This window comes from Prionailurus bengalensis, chromosome C2 (assembly GCF_016509475.1).
Source record: "Prionailurus bengalensis isolate Pbe53 chromosome C2, Fcat_Pben_1.1_paternal_pri, whole genome shotgun sequence".
In the NCBI taxonomy this organism is placed as follows: Eukaryota; Metazoa; Chordata; class Mammalia; order Carnivora; family Felidae; genus Prionailurus; species Prionailurus bengalensis.
This window is the reverse complement of record NC_057350.1, coordinates 121,442,355-121,461,574: the sequence shown is the minus strand read 5'-3', so window position 1 is coordinate 121,461,574 and position 19,220 is coordinate 121,442,355. Positions and strand designations below refer to the sequence as shown.

At 42.4% G+C, this 19,220-nt stretch overlaps 1 long non-coding RNA gene across 1 annotated transcript; it reads right to left on the bottom strand.

Annotated features, from left to right (window-relative positions):
- Nucleotides 1-891: 891 nt before the first annotated feature.
- Nucleotides 892-9,270, bottom strand: LOC122491898. The gene is made up of 2 exons (XR_006299478.1): nt 9,010-9,270; nt 892-1,172 (listed from the first exon to the last, which is right to left on the bottom strand). It is a non-coding gene; the product is annotated as an uncharacterized LOC122491898 (long non-coding RNA).
- Nucleotides 9,271-19,220: the final 9,950 nt, after the last annotated feature.

Sequence of the window (19,220 nt, the reverse complement as noted above, 5' to 3'; positions counted from 1 at the left end):
GAGAGACTTTTGATTTCATACCCCATGGACCTTAAAGCCTGGAAAAAAGGGCAAGTCTCTTCCTGACTTGCCTTTGCTACTTCTAATTAATCATTGCTCTTGCTTCCAACTTCAAAGCTTTCAGCCCCTTTGAAGCACATCATCTGATGTTACCACCTGCTACCCCACCTTGTTGTCATTCACTGACCTTAGTCCTTGTGCCTCCAGCACCTGCTTTGCTGTCTTTATCTCTACTGCCAACGATAATGATAGTGACAGCGCTCACTGAGTTTTCTCTCTTCTCCTGGAACTCTTCTAAACACCCCAAAAGCTTTATCTTATTTAATTCCTTTAATGCTATGAGATAGGTATTGTTACCACCCTCATTGTATAGATGAGCAAACTGAAGTGCAGAGAGTAATACACTCTGCCTAACATCACACACAGTTAGTGACAGAGTCAGGACTGGAAATGCAGGCTGGCTCCTGAGCGTGCGCACTTACACACTATATTAAGCTGTTTCCTTGTCAATGTTCTTGGCAAACTTAACAGCTATGCAGTTGACCCGTTTGACACCCTGGCCTCTCCGCTCCTTGATCTCCTTGGTTCCTCTACTCTACCACAACTACCCACACCTACAGTCACATCCATGGCCTTATCATCAGTGATAACAGCATTACCTCAAAATGTTGATTTTGAGTTTTGCACTCTTTGTGTCTTTCTAACCCTCTACAGTAGTAGTCCCAATTCAGAAATCCCTCAACCTTGGGAAAGCCTCAATTCCAACAAATGGTATTAATATATCCCGTACCCCCTGCCCCAAATCTTCATATCCTTTCAGTGGAGTATGGCAACAAGTTGAGGGAGCACTTCCTGATTTATCTAAGGCTGTATAACAAATCACCACAGAGCTTAGTGGCTCAAGACAGCAAACTTTATTTGCTCACAATTCTGCAGGCCAGAAATTTGAGCAACACTTGACTCGATGGCTCTTCTGTTCCATGTGGCTTCAGCTGGAGATCCTCATGAGGCTGGAGTCAGATGACAGCTGAGATTGGAGTGTCCACGACGGCCTATCTCAGGTCTGGAACCTCGGTGGTGATGGCTGGGATCTCTCTCTTGCTCTCTCTCACTCACTCTCAGTTCATGCAGGGCTGCCTCCAGGGTCTGTCTTGGGCTTCCTTACATGACAGCTGGATGGCAAGAGTGAGTATTTTAATTGGCAAAGCTCGAAGCTGCAGAAACTTTGCACACAGCACACAACACTTTGGCTGCATTCTCTTAGTCAAAACAAAATATACAGTGAGCCCCAATCCAAAGGGAGGGGAAATAGACTCCACCTCTTGGTGGGTGAGTGGCAGGATCATACCGCAAAAGAGCATGTGCATGGGGGGTATTGTTGTAGCCATCTTTGGAAATACATTTTAACCGTGACATAGCACTTCAATTTCCTATTTCCTGTCTCATCCTCTCCCCTTTCCTCCTTGCCTGACAATATTCCTGACCTGGTCAAACCCAACTATCAATCCACTCCATGCTTGCATTTGAGTAGATGAATGTTTCTGGAGAAAACTCATGCAACTTTCTGAATTTTTAATAGAAACGTTCTAACTTTCTAACTTTGCTTCCAACCAGCTGGCCTTCTTTCAAATTTGCATGCCATGCTCCTTCCAGTCTCTGGCCCCTGAATGTGACACTCCCCCAAACATTTGCATGGCTGTTGTCAACCATTCACATCTCATCTCCTCCCAGAGGCCTCTGAACACTTTAGTCAGGAAGATTTCACTTGCCCTCTTGTAGACACCCCATATCACATTACTTCATTTTTTCATAGCAGTCACCCTCTAAAATTTGCTTATTCATCAAATGGTTTCTGTGTTTACTGTTAATTTCCTCACCAGAATGCTAGATTTTTGAGGGCAAGACTTTATCTTGTGATTCATAGAGTCTAGACAAGGCCTAGCACAGAGTATGTTCTCTGTGGATATTTATTAACTCGCTGAACCAATGCTTTTTGATTTACTGAATCATATAAGTAATTCAAGCATATGAGAAAAATTTCAAATAACATAAAGGCATAAAATAAAAAGTAAAATTATCCTTCTGCCTTCTCCAGGTCCTGCTCCTAAAAAGTAAGTTGGTTTGGGAAGTTGTGGAATTTAGCACATGAACATCATCCCTCTCTCTCCTCTTTTTTTTTGAAAGTTATATTGTTGTTTAGAATGTCTTATTTTGTTTCCCTTTATAACTATATACCTTCTTTTGGTTATACTTTATCACTATTTCTTGGGTCCCCTTTTTTTTTTTTTTTTTTTTTTTTTTTTTTTAAATTTTTTTTCAACGTTTTTATTTTATTTTTGGGACAGAGAGAGACAGAGCATGAACGGGGGAGGGGCAGAGAGAGAGGGAGACACAGAATCGGAAACAGGCTCCAGGCTCTGAGCCATCAGCCCAGAGCCTGACGCGGGGCTCGAACTCGCGGACCGCAAGATCGTGACCTGGCTGAAGTTGGACGCTCAACCGACTGCGCCACCCAGGCGCCCCGGGTCCCCTTTTTGTAATAAGAGAAAAGGTACCATAGCCTCTCCCTTCCCCTAGTCTCTATCCCCTCCCCTCAACATGGGTTATTACTGTTACATGATCAAGGTTTATTACATTTATATTCTGATCTGTAACTATAATTACGTCTTCTGTGCTTTTACGATAGGTTAGTTTCTTAAAATCAAAAACCATTAAATGGCAATTGGAAATTATAATTATGTAAATATTATTCAGTGGAGAACCAAGTAGTTTGATTAGAGTTGTAGAGAAAGAAAAATAATCCTAAATTACCAAACTTATGGCACTCAAAGGAGAAAAGACCCAATCTTCAAGGTCAAATGAGTTCTCTGTTTTCCACTTCATATTACTTTACTTGCTAAAATCATGCTGCAGTTTAATTTGCTTTGATTTGACATATGACATTTCTTGACAGCTTTCTTTATCTTTTCTAAAATCTCTAATTGCCTCTCTTTTTTTCTTGTTGATATGAATATTATAATAATAAAATAAATCTTTTATAGCAGTTACTCAAGGTCAGGCACTAAATACTGTGCATGCATTATTTCATTTAATACCCACAATGACCCTAGGAAGTAGAAATTATTTTTATACCCATTTTTAAACCAGAAAAGTGAGCCAAGGGGAATTTAAGTAATTGCTCAAGGTCACATACTTAGTTTGTAATTTGAACCAAGCAGTCTGATTTTGGAGATGGAGACTTTAATCACGTGATTTATTTATCTAATTAGTAGGTATATCAAGCTTCTATAATTACACTGTTGTCGAAATAAATCGATTTTTTTAATTGATGGCCTTTACGGGGTGCAGGGGGCATTCCCAACTTCCTGTTTCAGTGTGAGTTTTAGGTTTTAGTATTGCTGCATAGCCGTCATCTTGACATTTTTTTTGTTGCACTTCTGGTTTGATCCACACATCTTCCTGTTTCTTTCGTTTCATTTAAATTTTTGCTGGCATACATATAAGTCTTTTAGAAAGTGTAACTAGAAAGCCAAATTTCTGAATCCTTGCATGTTTAAAAAGTTCTCGCACTTGATTGATGGTTTGCTTAGCTATAGAATTTAGGTTGAAAATAATCTACCAGAACTTTGCTGGGATTGTGCCACTATCTCCCAGGATCCAGAATAATTGATGAGAAGTCTGATGCCCATTCTTTTGTAGATATTTCCCCCATCCCCCCCTTAAGGTTTTTGTTCTTCTCTTTAACTTTGATGTTTCAAAATTTCATAATAATATGTTTAGGTGTGGGCCTTTTTGTTCAGTAATTGGTGCATCCAAGACTTGTGTTAGCTTCTGCTCTAGGAAATTTTCTTCAATGATTTATTTAATTTTCTTCCTTCCAGTTCTTATTTTTTTCTCTCCTGGAACTCCTGTGGGATTGGTGGTGGAATTCCTAGATGGAAGTTAGAGCTACCATTTTGCTTAAGTTTTTCTCCTCTTTTCCTTTAAAAATTTCCTCCTTTCCTTTCTTCTTTCTTCCTTCTTTTAAATCTCAGTCTTTTCTGTGACTTTGTCTTCTGGCCCTTCTATTGATTTTTCTTTTGACAATTATGTACTTAATTTCCAAAGCATTGCAGTTGTTCTCTGTACTATGTTCAAGTATCCTGTTCAATTTTGATGGATACAGTCTCTTTTCAAACCTGTACATACACTTTAGTAATCAGTTCCTTTGTTTACCTTCGAGATTCTTTCATGCTGTTGGTTTTCTCAAAATGTTTGCTGAGACTTGGTGGCTTGTTCCTGTTTGTAATAGAAAGATTAGATTTTTAAATGTGGGCCACTAAGGTAAATTCCTTTTGGAGCCAAGGAGATCTCTTTTTACAGCAGATATCACCATCCTTCTTTTCCAAAAAGATGTCTCTGGGCTATTCATACTCTGGGAGCAGTTCACACTGCTTGCTCCCCATATATAACCTGGTATATTTTTATCCAACTAAAACCAGAATAAAGTGAGTGCCATGGGAAGGCTTAGGGAGAAAGAAGGGGAGTCTGTCTTATAGGTGGTGGTTCTGCCACGGGTTAGTATTTTAAGTGGCTGATTGTGTACAATGGAACCCTAGAAGGTTTTTGTTTTTGTTTTATTATTATTGTTATTGTTATTATTTTATTTATTTATTTTTTTTAGCAAGAGCAGGGGAGAGGGCAGAGGAGAGAGAGAATCTTTTTTTTTTAAATTTTTTTTCAACGTTTATTTCTTTTTGGGACAGAGAGAGACAGAGCATGAACGGGGGAGGGGCAGAGAGAGAGGGAGACACAGAATTGGAAACAGTCTCCAGGCTCTGAGCCATCAGCCCAGAACCTGACGCGGGGCTCGAACTCACGGACCGCGAGATCGTGACCTGGCTGAAGTCGGACGCTTAACCGACTGCGCCACCCAGGCGCCCCGAGAGAGAGAATCTTAAGCAAGCTCCATGCCCAGTGTGGAGCCTCATATGGGGCTTGGTCCCACGACCATGAGATCATGACCTGAGCTGAAATCAAGAGTCAGATGCTTAACTGACTGAGCCACCCCGGAGTCCCTGTTTTTGTTTTTTTAAAATGAAGACTTTATTTTTGTAGAGCAGTTTAAGGTTCATAGTGAATTGAGAGGAAGGTACAGAGGTTTCCCTTATACCCCCTTCTTCCACACACGCATAGCCTCCCCCACAATGGATATTCCACAACAGAGGGGTACATTTGTTACAACTGATGAACCTACACTGACACATCCTGATTACCCCAAGTCTATAGTTTACATTAAGGTTCACTCTTGATGTACAAACGTATGATGACATGTATCCATTACTATATTATGCAAAGCATTTTCATTGCTCAAAAAGTCCTCTGTGCACTTCCTGTTGCCCCTTCCCTCTCCCTGCCCCCAACCCCTGGCAACCATGGATCTTTTTATTGTCTCCATAGTTTTGCCTTTTCTAAAATGTCATATCCAGAATGTCATATTATTGGAATCATATAGTATGCAGCCTTTTCAGATTTGCTTCTTTCACTTAGTAATATGCATTTAAGTTTTCTCTCCAAGTCCTGATAGTTCACTTCTTTTTATTGCTAAATAATATTCCTTTGTCTGGATGGACCACAGTTTATTTATCCATTCATCTACTGAAGGACATCTTGGTTGCTTCCAATTTAAAGTGTTTTTTAATGGTGGTGAGTTTTTTGTCCTTGTCTCAAAACCCATTGATCAGAACTATCTCCTCCAGCCCCGCATTATCTTACAAAGTCACTGCCCCACTGTAACCACTGGCAACACAGCCAACTTCCAGGACTCAGAATATAGAGCAACTGATTAAATCTCTGTTGTCTAAGAAGGGGCTCGGCAGGTTACCCTTGGGCCAGCCCTGGCCTCTTCCTAACTTCTTATTTCGTGCCTATTTTACCATGAATATATCTTTTTTTCCCTCGTGAATATGAGATCATTGTGAAAATTCGAAAAGTTCTGAAGTTGGAATATTAACTATCACTCAATATTATACCACTCAGTAAACAGGTGAAAAGGTAAGTAGCACATGATGTATACAGTTTTTAGTTGACTTAAAAAATTTTATAGCTCGTATTTTTTTGGTAAGTTTATTTATTTTTGAGAGAGACAGAGACAGTGTGAGTGGGGGGAGGGGCAGAGAGAGAGAGAGAGAGAGAGAGAGGGAATCCCAAGTGCGGTCAGCACAGAGCCGGATGCAGGGCTCAAACTGACGAAACTGTGAGATCATGACCTGAGCTGAAACCAAAAGTCGGATCCCTAACCAACTGAGTCACTCAGGCGCCCCTATAGCTCGTGTTTTTAAACATTCTTCAAAACATGATCCCTGATTGTTGCATGGTATTTATCACATGGGTATACTACAGTTCAATTTTTCTCTACTTTTGAAGTTTGGGATATTTCTAGGTTTTTTTTTTTTTTTTAATCATGAATGCTACTATGAGAAATAAACTCATTCATAAAGTTTTGCTTTGTTTTGTTTTCACACATTTCTTAGTTCCTTGGATTAATTCTTAGAATGCAGGTAAAAGACAAAAGTGTTTCAACACATTCTAGAGCTTTTGTTACATACTGCCCAATTGTCATCTGATGGTGAAAAATGGCTATACTTTTTGCTAGTATGTAAAAATTCCCTTTTGACTGAACTAACATCTAAACTTGATATTGTTTTAAAAAAGAGAGAGACTGGGGAAACAAAGATTTTCTATCAGTATGATAGGAGAAAATATTTTTAGGCGTTTTTTTCTCTTGCATTTTTAAAAAATCCTTAGTGAGATTAAATATGTCTGGTATCCCATTTGCATCTCTTCTTTAGCAATTTTTCCTTTCAGATCTTTTGACTTTTATTGTGCTAGTGTGCTTCTCTTTTATTAATTTATTTGTAAGCCTTTTATAAATTAAGAATTTTTCACACATTTATATGGACGTATGCATATCTATATCTACAAAATCAAACAATTTACTTAAATATTGTTTATTTAAATCTTGTTATTGTTGCGTTTCTAAAGCAGGGGTGAGATGTGAGCCCTCCATGGAAGGGTTGGGCCTCCTCTCGGAGGCACAGAGCCCACAGAGCGGTCAGCGCTGTTACCATTTTGCAAAGCTCCAGGGAAGCAAAACAAAAGAAACAGGGCAGCTTTGAAGGTCCCTGCCAAACTCTTTAGAGCAACAGGATTAGGAGGAAAATGAGGCTTCTAAGAGCATGACTAAACATTTAATACCCCCTCGGAACCCACAAAACAAAAACACAATCATCTTCATCTCACAATTAGAAAGAAATCACGAAGGACAGTGGCTTTGCTGATCTCCTTAAATGCATTATAAACCTTAGATGGAAATTTTTTTTTGCAACAACGTGGCCAAAGCTTTATGGCCAGCACAGGATAACTCAGAGCGAATCTTCAGGTACCCAAGACTTTTCATCCCTAGAAACATGGGGCTTAATTTCTACATCATACGTGGTTTTAGTCTGCATAAATTTACTACTGCTTTTGAAATAATTCAATTTCAAGAACAATGGAAGCTTGAACCCACTTTGGTGGTGGCCATTAATAGCTCTTGTTTGATGAATAATTCTGAAAACTCTTTTTTTCTCGTCACAAAAAATGAACTGGTGATGCATATGCTAGCATTAAGAAAGAGCTTAATATATTGGCAGATAAAAACACAGCACACACTGAAGGAATGTATTATGGACATAAGCCATAAAAATGTTTTCAATTTCTTTTGGTGTTAAGATGCAGCGTAAGAAACTAGTCAATTTCTGGAGAGTCACTTGAGGCAATTTGCATATAGAATGTTTATGGCAGATGTGACTGAATAAATGGAGCCAGTTCCTGTGAATGTTGCCTCCCATCTTTGTCCCGGCTACCAGCATCTGGAAATTGTGGCCATGCTGCATTAAGAAAAATGATTACAGGGATCGAAGACAATATTAGGTCTTCCCCACAAAGTTTATATGATTTTAACTGAATTTGCAGCTAACTGATGTAGTACTATTAGAGGTTTCTGTGAAGTGAGCAACTTAAGGAACTCTTTCAACAGCAAGAGAAATAAATATTTTTCTCCCAGTCCCAAAAACTTTTTTCTTTTCTTTTCTTTTCTTTTCTTTTCTTTTCTTTTCTTTTCTTTTTTCTTTTCTTTTCTTTTCTCTTTTCTTTTCTTCCTTTCCTTTCCTTTCCTTTCCTCCCTCCCCTCCCCTCCCCTCCTCTCTCTCCTCTCCTCTCCTCTCCTCTCCTTTCCTCTCCTCTCCTCTCCTCTCCTCCTCTCCTCTCCTCTCCTCTCTTCCCCTCCCCTCCCCTCTCCCTCCCTTTTTCTCTTCTCTTCTCTTCTTTTTTTCAATGGTGTAACATGAATTCACCCTGTTTGTACGCACTGACATCCTTTCGCATTTCATCCTGGAAGAGAGCTTACTGCAAAGTCTTCTTTACCGCCAGATTCTGGGGAAGCATTTATTTATGTACCAAGGGAGGGGCACTTCATGTGGATAAAAAGTGATGAAAAGTCTATGAAAATGACACCACTGAAAGAGGATCATTCGCCAAATTACAAAACGCAACAGACAATTTTCTTTGACTCCATTCCAGATGTGAGAAACAGGTAACGTAAGGCAATCATCCTGCCAACAGGACCGGTTTCCTTGGGGGCCCTGGCAGAGACAAGGAGGAGCACAGTGAGTGCCACAGATTGTAGCTCATCATGGACTTCTCAGCCCAGATGCAATGGTGAAAATAGATAGGCTCCACTTTCTGTTTGGTTACCTTCAGGGGTCAGGTCCCAGTGCATGTCACGAGCTCTGCTGGCCGGCCTCTTTCCCAGCCACCCTCCGCTGGCTCCAGGGTCTTCTCAAGACCAAATGTCACCAGCTCAGGTTGGCCTTCCGTGACCTGCCCATTTAAGTTACATCTCACAGTCACAGACACTCATGGCCTCCTGTGGTGTTCCTTCATGGCTCCCACCGTCATCTGTAAATGCTCATTCAATTGTGTGCTTACCGGTTTCTCCCGTCAGGCTGTGGTCAGGGCTCTCTTCTGCTCCCCTGCACCTGTAGAAAAGGTGCCCAGTAAACCTTGGTGGCAAACGTGGGAGATTTGTGGTTTTCTGAGGGCGACTGGTGTCCATTCTCCTGCCTTGTCCAGGCAAAATTCTCCAACAGCTTGATTTCCATCTGTTTCCTTTTTCACTTTCTCTTTCCTTTTCTCTGTCCTCCCCCCCTTCCCCCTGTTCATTTGTAACAACTTTATTGGTTTCCTTGTTTTTTTCTCCCGTGTTTCTCTAGAAGGAAGCAGATGGGTAGAGGATTTCAGATGAATACTGAATATCACATCCCCATTGATGAGATCATTTCAGAATATTCTAAAATTATTCTTCATGGTTCCATGGCCGGGGAGAAAATATCCCTGGGTTTTTGAGAGTCAGGATGCTGCTGCTGCCAGGTTTAAATCATTATTAAAGAGACAAAGGCTCACCAGGATAAAGCTGCTGGAAAGTTTTCTTCAGCAGTAGAGTATATTCAATAAATACCACTCACCTGGAGGTGTGCTGGGTGAGAGCTCCTTCTTTTGTGTGTATGTATATAGTTACTTGTTACTGTACCTAAATGCCACATCTGGGGGGAGCTTACTTTTCTTTAGAACTTTAAGATAGCATCCACCCCGGGACTACCAATAGGAGATGGCTTGGTCCTGGAAAGAATTTTTAAAAAATTTTTTAATGTTTATGTTTGAGAGAGAGAAGGAGAGGGGGAGAGAGAGAGAGAGAGAGAGAGAGAGAGAGAGAGAGGCAGAGTGCAATCAGGGGAGGGGCAGAGAGAGAGGGAGACACAGAATCCAAAGCAGGCTCCAGGCTCCAAGCTGTCAGCAGAGCCCGCTGCGGGGCTCGAACGCATGAACCATGAGATCATGACCCGCGCCGAAGTCGGTCGCTCAACCGACTAAGCCACCAAGGCGCCCCTGGAAAGAATATTTTTAATGGTACGATATTAATGGCCTGAAATTTCCCACCCCTCCTCTTATAAAAGCAATGTGGGCAACTGTGTCAGAAGGGCGATGTCATGCCTTGATACATGAGAATATGACACGTGTTCCAGGTAGTAGTGCCTACTTGCCACATTTGATCATCTCACTCTTTACTCTCTGGAAAATAAAGGACACATGGGCTTGGCTCCTTTAGAGAAGCAATCTGAACTTTGTAAGGATTAAGCCCATCAGTTGGGTGCTGAGCCATCTCTAGCTGAGTCGTTGGATTCAAAGAGCAAGCAGACCCAGCCATGTTACCTGAAAGGTAAACACCCTCCCTGCCCAGCGGTGTCCACGACAGTTTGACTCAGGTCAACTGCCTCTTTCTCTCACCTTCAGCTCAGCCCGGGAAAGGCTGCCCTGGTGCAAAGCTCTAGAAAGGCTCAACATCTCATGCAGGCAGGCAGATCTGTCAGTAACCTAGCAACGTGGCAACAAAAGCATCCTCATGCTGTTCAGCTTTTCAAATAATGAAATGATAGTCACAACATTTTGCATTTAAACTGCACTGTCTCCAAGGATCTTAAAATCTGTTGTGAATAGAAAAAAGGAGTCCCAGGAACTTGCTCCTCCTGGGATGGCTAGCTCCATTTTACAGATGGCTAAGGCAGGGCAAACAGAGCATGGAGGTCCATTTCACATGAGTGGGAGAACTAGCTGGGCATCCTACAGAAAGGACTTCTAACCAATAGAAAAAAACTGAAGAAAAGGAGCTGCAAACCAGCCCATTTTTTCTCATTAAACTTTACAACTCCTACGGAGCAGAGAATATGTTGATCATATATTTTGAAAAGTCCCAGCTTTACTGATTGCTAAATTATAGATGAGATCAATGGGTAGGTGGTCTTACAGCCACACTGCTGAATAGAGAATCAGCTCTAGGAAAAGTTTGCAAGACATGGTTAGTTTTCTAAGAATGTGATTATACCGTGATTGTTTTCTCAAGATGTAGTTCATTTCTGATCTGAAGGCAGATACTGTTGTTTGTCTCTGCCTTCTTTTTTGTTAGCAATGGTGGTTTGAAAAACATCGCTACAAATTTTTTGATATTCCTTCCAGTGAGAGATAGGGTCTTTGTAATCTCCCCTGAGTCTGGGTGGGTTTATGACTGATCCAACCAACAGAGTATTGTAGAAGTTATGCTATATAGCTTCCTAGGCTGAATCCTATAAGGTAATACAGTTTCTTCCTTATTCACTGACATTGGGAGCCCCAGGAGGCCATGTAAGGAGTCTGACTACCGTGAGGGTGGCACGCTGTGTAGAAATCCAAAGCACTGTCAGGCTATGTGTAGGTACTCTAGTTAACCATCCCAGCTGAGCTCAGCCTTTGAGTCATTCCCACCCAGGCACCAGACATGTGAGTGAAGAAGTCTCTAGATAATCATTCTGCCCTCCGCCCACCGCCCATTCATTCTAAAGGTCCCACCTGAATCCTCCAACATCGTGAAACAGATACTAGCTATCCTTTCTGTGCTGTTTTCCAAATTATCTGCAAGAATCATTAAATCATTGTTTGATGCCACTAAGTTTTGTAACCAAACCCATTTGTACGCCCAATGTGTGGTGCGGTCAGTCACTGAGACATCGAGTATGCGTCAAGGAAAGGGTTTATTTGAGAGATGGCCAACCAACCAGGGCAAGGCAAGCCTCAAATCCACCTCCCCAAGGGTCGGGGTTGTATTTATTTAAGGGTGACTGCTCAGGATGTCACGGGGGATGTAGGCTGAATGCAATATGCTTATTAGATATAGGGACAAAGGAGTGTGTCCTCCTTTCTGAGCATGAGCAGTCAGGAATCCTGTCTCTTCATGGGACATGTGTTCATTAAATGGCAGCATACACACGACAAACAGGGGAACATCCCAGGTGTGTCCTCACAGTGGTTACTTTCGTTTCCTCTTCTGTGCGTCTGCAAGAATTCTTCCCAGCCTGATCTAGTCTTAACTAGTCTCATTGGTGGTCCGTAGGCTTCTGCAAGACAATCTCGTAAATCAGTCAGATCAGCCAGTGTTTCCTCAGGGTAGGATGGTAAAGCATTTGTTAATGTGTTGGTTTCAGTTTAAGGACATTTCTTGACTAGCAACAATAACTAGAACACTAACAAGACCCCAGTGGTTCACCCTCCTCTGCATATTTGTGTTCCGGAGGAGAGGCTGTGGCCCTTTCTCAACCGCTGAGGATGAATATTTATTTGTCTAAGAGAATTATGGTCATTTCGTTTCTTTTACTACATGTTTAGATTGAGTATGGCCCAGAGATTCAATCCTGGCCAATAAGGAGAGTGGAGAAGTTTGCTGGGGCTCTGCTCTCAGGACATTTCCCCTTCTTCTCAATGAGATTTGCAGGGCAGAGTGGTTCTCAGTGCTACCTTTGGGTGCTGTTGTCTGTACATGATGCCTACTCCTGTGCTACCCATCCTGGGACTAGGAGGAGAGCCGAGAGCCCACGAGGATGAGCCACACGCTGAAGGTGATAGGTCAAAGAGACAAGGATGGAGAAGCTATGTCCTTGGTTAAGCACCACATTGGTGATGCTCGATCCTGGAACCACCACCACCACCATTTCCTCATTGTTTAAGCCTGTGTGTGTTGGGCCTTCTGAGACCCGCAGCCAAAGCTTCCTAGTAGCTCCCTGATATTTCAGAGCATAGGTTTTGGTCCTAAAGCTCTAGGTTCAAATCTCAACTCTGTCACTTACTTGCTGTGAAACTTTGAGTTGTTCTAACTCTGTTTCTTCATCTGTAAAATGAGGATAAACACGTTTTCATCGCTGAATTTTTATGAAGATATAATGATTCACTCAGTAAATACTTATCGAGTGCCTGACTCCCAGATCAAAGAGGCAGAGAAATTCTTTCCAAAGACGGCCTGCTTCGAATCCCCCTCATCGACAGAGCCTCGTCGCCTTTTTTTTTTTGCACTGTCTTTTATTTCTCTATGAACACATCCAACTACTCTTTTCTTGTTTTCTTCCTCCCTAATATTCATGGCCTGTCAATGAAGATCATGCTTAAGAGCGGTCTTGATGTCCACTCACACCTGCAGCTGAGAGACGTGGTTGAGGGGTTCTTTCCTGTGTGGCTGGAAGCATCACACATGCTACGTGCTGCCTTGCCCCTGTTTATCCCGAGGAATTGCCCCGTCTCACATTTTAGCTCTCTGGGCCTGGTTGGAATTCTGTCTGCCTGGCTGCCTAGGCAGCCCTTCAACCCTGAGTGAGGTCTTCAAGTGCTGTTGTCAAGCCCCTGGGGGAGAGAAACAAGTCACGTCCGCCCAGCCTGGCTCTGGGCTGCTGGGCCCCGGAGAACTGCAGCCGTAGAGCCATCGTGTCATGAGTGATGGGCCATGACCTCTCAGCTGTGCAGAACCTCCCCTCCAAAAATGCACATGCGTCCCTTTCCTTTTTCTGTGCACTTGCATCTGCTCACTGAGGCATCTCCCTGGAGCTCAGGATGCTGCATGGTTTTTAGGGTTTTTATGGGCTTGTCAGTTCCAAGTGCTTCTTGCAGTCTTGCAAAGGAAACCTGCTAAATCACCACGGGTGGCCAAATACTGTGGCCAGAACTGGCATTTGGCAGGGTTTCTGAGGAGGAGGCCACTGGCCGTTCAATCCTTACAATTTGTGAGGGGGTGTGGTGGTCTCATTAGGAAGGGAGCAGGCAAGTAGTTGCCTTTTGGGGTCCTACCTCTCATCCCGACTTTTTTACCTCCTTCTTTTGGTTATAGAGAAAACACCTCGCCTCTTAAGTCAGACAGATCTAGATTTGAAAGCTGAACTTGCTGATTAGACACTGTTTGTTCTTAGGTAAGTTACTTAACCTCTCTGAGTCTGTTTTTTTTTTTTTTTTTGAAAAAAGATAATGCTTAACTCAGGGTTGTTGGAAGGATTAGATGAGCTCACTATGCCTAGCGTAGTGCTCAAGAAATGTCTCATTTTAGATGTCCTCTTTGAAAACACAAGTGCACATCGAGGATTCCTATAATACAATAAGTGCTTATCAATGAGCACTCCCTCATCACTTAATGATAATTAAAGCAAGGATCAACAGGAGTTAAGTAGAGAGGGTCAAAGGAGAGAGACAGAATCTCGTAGGAAATGGGTGATAGTACCAAAGACATTGATTTTCTCACCTTGCGGCTTTCCCTGGAGTTGGGCCTTTTAGGGGAAATGACTATATATATATGTATATATATATATATTTTTTTAAATTAGTTCTAAGGTATATACTTTTTTCACAGTTTAACATCTCTGAATTTTGAATTCATCTGACAGTTTGTGGCATTTATAATTACAACTTTTTAAATGATACATAAAGTAAGCTATAATTGAGGGCATCTTAGTTTTGATGAATATGGTAATACTTTTTGTAAACAACAATAGTGCCAGGGATCTGGGGCTTTCACTGGGATCTCTTAGAACTGCACCTCCAGACAAAGTAGCCACTATCACCATGTGGATTTTCAGAACTTGAAATGTGGTGAGTCCCCCCACCGTGACATGGTGTAGTGCAAAACACTTACCAGATTCTGAAGATGTAGTATGGAAAAAAATAATGCTAAAATATCTCCTGAACACTTTTTTTTACTGATTACATGTCAAAATAATTATACTTTGGATATAGTGGGTTAACTAAACTACATGACTAAAATTGATTTCATCTTTTTACTTTTTTAAATGAAATTTTTAAAAATGTTTACTCATGGGGCGCCTGGGTGGCGCAGTCGGTTAAGTGTCCGACTTCAGCCAGGTCACGATCTCGCGGTCCGTGAGTTTGAGCCCCGCGTCGGGCTCTGGGCTGATGGCTCGGAGCCTGGAGCCTGTTTCCGATTCTGTGTCTCCCTCTCTCTCTGCCCCTCCCCCGTTCATGCTCTGTCTCTCTCTTTCCCAAAAATAATTAAATGTTGAAAAAAAATTAAAAAAAAAATGTTTACTCATTTTTGAGAGAGGGAGGGAGAAAGAGAGAGAGCATGAGCAGGGGAGGGGCAGAGAGAGAGGGAGACACAGAATCTGAGGCAGGCTCCAGGCTCTGAGCTGTCAGCACAGAGCCTGACACGTGGCTCAGACTTACAAATCTTTGACATCATGGCCTGAGTGGAAGTTGGCTGCTTAAATGACTGAGCCACCCAGGCACCTCTCATCTTTTTACTTTTTTAAAGTGGCTACTAGAAAGTTTAAATTCCCACGTGCGGCTCGCATTACATTTCTCCTGGGCAGCATTACTTTGGAAAAAGATCAGACATTGTCTGTTGTGACCACCCTATAGACTCTGGATGGACTATAGCCCCAAATTTGGTTCAGATTATAGCATATATCAAAAGGATAGGAAAAGGCTTATTATCACATAATGATGCTTTTTAGGGGAGGGTGGAGTGGATCCCAGGCAGGTCCAAAGATGGCTAGAGAGAGGAGGGAAAGGAGACTGGTTAGAGGATGGGACTGAGGTGGGCGTTCCCACCCCCAGAGATTTGTCTGACCTAAAACTCCCTCAAGGGAACACCTGGGCTCCCCCCCCCCCAGCTTTCCCAGATGTGGCACAGAAAGGGAAGATGAAAGGGGAAGGTCAAAAGTGTCAGTTCCAAGCGCTGATAATAAACGAGCCATTAGCTAATCCTGCACCCTCATTTTACCAGTGAAGACTCAGACGTAGAAAGGGGAGGTGACTTGCCTGATGTCACACAGCCAGCTAGTGGCAGTGCTTGTCACTGGGGAGACCAGAGATGTTTTCCCTTCTGTTTCACGGCTCCTCTTGGAAAGCTACCTTGGAGGACAAGAGAATCCTTTGTCCAGGGATGGTCTCCATGTTTTGTGGCTCTGTTGGGAAGGAGGAGAGGCTGAAGGGTAGTGGTCAGGCGTGGCAACAGCCCCCAGGGACTCTCTTGCCAGGGCAGAGGGAGGCCAATTTGGCTGATGTTTGCTGACAGGCTGGCTCAGGAAAATGATTTGAAAAGTTAATACTAACTCACCATAGAATGAAAAGGAAATCAAGAATCCTGAAAAAAACAAACAAAAACCAAAAAACCCCAAACACAAATAAATCCATGAGGATGGAGTGGGCATTGTGTGTACACTTTTTCTCAACATTAAAGTGGCTTTGAATCAGACCAGGAAGCCCTCACACCTACATTTTGCTTGAGGATTAAAAACTTCCAAGAGAGGTTACTAGTCCGGGGACAGAGGTCTCCCCTTGCAGGTGCACGGCTTAAATGCTTTGCAAAGAAAAGAAAATAAACTCATCGGGATTTGTTTGAAAACTTCCAGGAGAGTTGTCTTGACTGTACAGCATGAATTTTGGAAGCCCAGGTACTTAAAAACACACTTGTGAAGAGACTGATTTTAAAATCTGAAACTTTGCCTAGTTCTTGGCTTCCCTGAAGGGCCTAGTGGCACTTCAGTGTTTTCTGTTGATTGTAGCATACACAAATGCAACTGCATTAGTTTTGACTTGTCTGATTTTCTTCCATCCCGGAAGTAGAGCAGACTTCTCTTGGAAATGACATGGGGTAAAGTCTCAAATAATTACCAATTCCAGCTGACACTTGGTGGGACCCTGGAGCATGCTTATATCTGCTACCTTCTTGAAAGAATATAGGATAGAAGAAATTGATTGAGAACCAGGCAAAGAGCTCCTTGTAGATTGCGGCCAGTCAAGAGAATTTCAAGAATATTTGCACGTCGAGTCAGCCCACAGTTGCCTGGTGAGTGGGACGTGATGGATATAAACAGGTAAAAGCTGTGGTCAATACCCAATTAACTATATTTAGCTTTGAAATGTCTTTTGTTTGGTACTGTCTTCTGAATATGAGGGATTTTATGGTTGAAACAATACCCACCTATACCAAGTATATATTCTGTGCCAAACCTGGGGTAAAGTGATTTCACACTGGGGATAGCCTCTCTATTGACTCTATGATTTACTGTCTGAGGGGCTCTTTTCCTTGGAGAGGAACATTCACTACTATCTATCTTTTTACTGATGCTCAATTTGTTAATTTTTTAGATTTTATGAAACAGTAGACAGCTCTTTAATAATTAAACAGTTAGTACTCCTCAGAATATTTGTACCTACTTACCATGACTAATCAGTCAAAATTTAGGAGTTTGATATTTTCCCTCTCAAACTCAGAAACTTATTTGATTAAACTATTTTAAACAGTTAACTTTCCCAAGTCCAAGGTATCAGAGTCTTTTAAATGCTCTAAAAACCTTAAGAAGGAGATAAAACATGTGGAATACTATGAAGATTGCAGACCTTATTCTTGCAATTACAGTACAGATTCCAATGTTTTATTGTTTCTATCCATACCTGTACCCTCATTATCACTCTAATTTCTTATGCCTTCCCAAGGTAGCAGTAATTTTACCAGAGAAACTTACATGGCAGAATAAACCAGCAGAATTTTGGGTCTGGGCATGGTACCCATTTTCCAAGTTCAGGATGCTTTAAACCAGAGTCTGGTCAGTGGCCCTGACTGTGTCTGCTTTTTTTTTTTTTTCTTTAATTGTTAAAAAAGTTTTGAGAGAGAGAGAGAGACAGAGCAGGAGTGGGGGAGGAGCAGAGAGAGAGGGAGACACAGAATCTGAAGCAGGCTCTAGGCTCCACGCTGTCAGCACAGAGCCTGACGTGGGGTTCGAACTCACGAACTGTGAGATCATGACCTGAGCCGAAGTTGGATGCTCAACTGACTGAGCCACCCAGGCACCCCTGCATCTGCTTTTTAATTTGTTTCTCTCACTAATCATGAGATTGTAGGATTTTAAGGCTTTCAGACTTTTGATGTATGCTGTTTTTTTCACTGTCGTGGTGTATATTGGCCTGGCCAAGTCTTTAAGTAAACATGGAAATATAGTTACAATTTCCTAACATTTCATTATTATTAATAAGTGCATGGAGATGGTTAGCTTCATGTTGTACGTTCTCCTCTTTGGGCTACAAGGTGGATGCTGAGATATATACCTTCTAGGTCCCTCCCTGAGGACTCAGGCACTCATTCCCCCAGAGGGCAGGCATGTTGCCCGCTGATGGCTCATAGCAAGGTCCACCCTCAGAAACTGACCTTAGACAAAGGCAGATCCCTTTCTCCAAGGACAGGTTGACGTGGTGGTGCAAATGTCTGAGCCCCTTGCCTCAGTATGGGATATGTCTGAAAAGCCATTCCACTTTGAGAGCTCCCCACGGGATCGGCTTAGACTTTGGCTGCCACCGCATCACATTTCAACACTCCCCTCTGCCCCTTCCTGCCCACTTGCTTTCAGCAGTTGTTCCCAACAGGACACCCCAATAAACTTCCATCTCAAAGTTTGTTTCCATGAAGCCCATCTGTGAAGGTTGGTGCCAGGTGTAGTCCTAGGAAATAGGATCTGGGTGATGATGCCACCAACCAAGTGGCAGTGAGGACCCCATCACCGGTTGTGGCCCCCTGGTGTGCGATATGGTGCAATTGCTAAAATATGGTGGACTGAGATGGGATACTGGCAGAGTGGAATTTACCAGCAGATGAAATATTTCAGTATTTGAGAGGTCAGGAAAACTAAACATTTTTAGCATTATGAAATTGGATGGTAGTTGGTTGGGGGTACCAAGGCACTGAGAAAATGAAAGACTGAGGGTGATTAATCACCAATTTAAGGTGAAGTGTGAAACGCAGAGGGCCTCCTTGGCAGCACATAAAGAGACTCTCATTTCCTGTAGCCAAAGGGCAGAAAATGCTCAGCATTAGGTTTAGGACTTAATTATAAGGGTGATGGACCTCCAGAAGAGGTTGAATTCTCAAACTTGGTAAGTCTGCTACCCCAAGGTCAGGGTCCTGATGAGAAAGGTGTGGGACTCTGAGACTTGAGATGGGGTCATCTGGGTTAATGTACTTGAAAATTTTAATTCCTACAGTCCCCTGAACCCTCTAGGCCTGTGGAATGGCCATAGTTCTCACTAATAAAGGCTAGTTCACCGTTTTCTTGAAGACAAGACAGAGGTACTCATCCTGGCACCCTCCAAGATCTATCTGTATCTCTTCCTGAGACCAACGACTAGAGTTGAGTCACAATGTAACCTGGCCAGAGAAGTGCTGGGCCTGTAAGGGAAAAAAGGAAGTAGCAGTCCTTAGTGAATATGTGGTATCCTGATGGGGAAGAGCTGGGTGGGATGCCGGATCGAGTGGTGGTGAAGGGAAATAGAAAGTTGCCTAAAGG